Below are 2845 nucleotides of genomic sequence, written 5' to 3'. Positions count from 1 at the left end.
GATAGTCCTGCACATTGTTGTATTAGACGATAATGTTAAATAAAATTACAAGAATAAATCAAGGTTTGATCATTACCTCTCGAATGCATACATCCATCTGCATTGAACAAGCCCTCCAAGTCGCGCCTCGTGTACAAGGTAAATTGGAAGGTATTCCATCACATCAAAGAAACCACATGGAAAAATCCTTTCCAGCTTATTACTGATTATTGGAATATTTGATTCATTTGAAATAGGTTTTCTTCCATTAATATGGTAGAACATAAGTCTTTGAAGAACAAACTTATCTCTGTGATGGGTTTCCAGATATTTTCAGGTAAACCACAAAATGCAATGATATAACAGTCATGACTTTTCATAGGAGTCAGCTTTGAAATAGGTTTCCATGATGATATAACAGTCATGACTTTTCATAGGAGTCAGCTTTCCTTCAACCATATTGGCACATTTTCTCAGGTTTGAAGCATACCCCTCAGGCATCTTTAGGTTTGTAACCAACTCACAAATCTATCGTCTTTGTTCCAAAGTGAATGCGTAGTTGGCCTTGGGCTTGAACACCTTACCATTGTTCGCAGACTGCAAATGTAATTCAAGTTGCCTGCAATATTCTTGTAAGTCCAGTCTAGCCTTTAGATTATCTTTTGTCTTATTTTAATCATCCATCACTGTGTTGAACAAATTGTCAAAAATAGTTCTTCTCAATATGCATGACATCAAGATTGTGTCGGAGAAGACTGTCCTTCCAATATGGAAACTCCCAAAATATGCTCTGATTTTTCCAGTTATGAGTAATACCATATCCAGGAAATCTAGAAGGTGAGGCCTCGATAACTTTAGTGAAGTTCTGAACCCTCTCCCAAAGTTCTTCACCGCATAAAATTGGAGGTGGCAAATCATGTTCAACTGTATTCTTTTTGAATGCATTCTTCATCCTTCTGAACTCATGATCAACTAGCAAGAACTGACGATGACAATCAAACCATGACTGTTTTTGGCAATGACGTAAAGTGAACTCTTTACAATTTTCCATGCAGTAAGGACATGCTAACTTTCCAGCAGTCATCTACCCAGACAACATTTCATACGCAGGAAAATCATTAATGGTCCACATTAAATTAGCACGCAAGTTAAAATTTTGCTTAGTTAATATGTCATATGTCTCAACTCCATTATAACACAACTGTTTTAGCTCATCAATCAGAGATTGCAAATATACATCAATCAAACTCCTTGGATTGCAGGGATCGAGAATAACATAATTTAAAAAAATATATGGACTAGTCATACATATTTCAGGCGGAAGATTATGCAGCGTAATAAAGACTGGCCAATATGAATATGGTGTTGTAGAAACAGAAAATAACGTGAAACCATCATCACACAAACCCAACCGAACATTCCTCGGTTCACTAGCATAATCCGGATACGTCCTATCAAAATGCTTTCAAGCTTCCCCATTTGAAGGATGACACATAACATCGGGCGGCCTTCTATTTTCATAGTGTTATCTCTTATGAGGAGCAGAACTCATCGATGCGTACAACCTCTTTAATCTAGGAATAAGAGGTAAATAATGCATCGACTTCACAGTAACCTTCTTGCCGCTGGAAACCCGCTTAAAATGAGGTTTTTCACAAAATTTATAACTTTCTAAATTTGCATCACCCTTATAATACAACATGCAACCATCTTCACAACAATCGATTCTCATAGATGAGAGTCCTAACTTAGAAACCAATCTTTTAGCCTTATAGAAATCTTCAGGTATGTTGAAAGTTGGGTTAACTAGTTCACTCATAAGGCCAAAGAAAGAATCCATTCCCGCTTGAAAAATATTGGTATATGATTTGATACTTAATAGTCTAACCGTAACAGACAATTGAGAGTGCATACCCCATTCACTTAATGGATGACTAGCGGCATCTAATTGTTCATAAAAATATTTTGCCTCTTCGTTAGGATCTTGTTCAACACTTTCATGGGGTTCAAACTCGAAGTGCATCCCGAAAGCATCCACAACCATTTCATGGTATCTGGGATGTTGAACGTTATTCCCCACCGACCTACTACTTTCACCAACAACTATGTTATGAAATACACTATCACTACCATCAGCATCTCCATGATTAGTCCACACAAAATAATTATCCATAAACCCCTCTTTATAAAGATGAGTCTTAACATCCTCCGATTCGAAAAAATGCAAACACTTGCACTTCACACAAGCACACCTAATAAAGAGGGGTCAATGAATTTATTAGAAATGGTTCGAGTGACATTGCATGCCTAATAAATTCATTGACCCCTTCTATAAATTCTTCCCTAAAAACCCGACGATTAGGATAATTCTTATTATACATCTAACTACGATATTCCATCTACACAAAGAACAAATAAATTGAATGTTATATTAACATATTGTTCTAACCCTATCGTTAATCATAATTAGACTCGCTAGAACAATGAATTATTTAAGCCATTCAATTAGACTAATTCAATTAGACTAACTCAATTAGATTAATTGATATTGTAGTTAAATTATTTTATACATTAAATAATTTACATGCATTAATTTGAGTTCTATTAAGAACCATAAGTTCATAATTTAAGGTAGTTCATAATTTATACCTTAAATTAATTTATACATTAAATAATTTAAATGCATTAATTTGAGTTCAATTAAGAACCATAATTTCATAATTAAAGGTAGTTCATAATTTATACGTTAAACAATTTCCGACCGAATCCATCGGTGATTTCCGACTAAAGTAATCGGAACGTTCAAAAGGTCAGATGGCCAAATTATTTTCAAATTACCAACCAAAGTGGTTGGAATTGTACCGAT

This window comes from Nicotiana tomentosiformis, chromosome 6, assembly GCF_000390325.3.
Source record: "Nicotiana tomentosiformis chromosome 6, ASM39032v3, whole genome shotgun sequence".
Classification (NCBI taxonomy): domain Eukaryota; kingdom Viridiplantae; phylum Streptophyta; class Magnoliopsida; order Solanales; family Solanaceae; genus Nicotiana; species Nicotiana tomentosiformis.
This window is presented reverse-complemented; position numbering follows the sequence as displayed.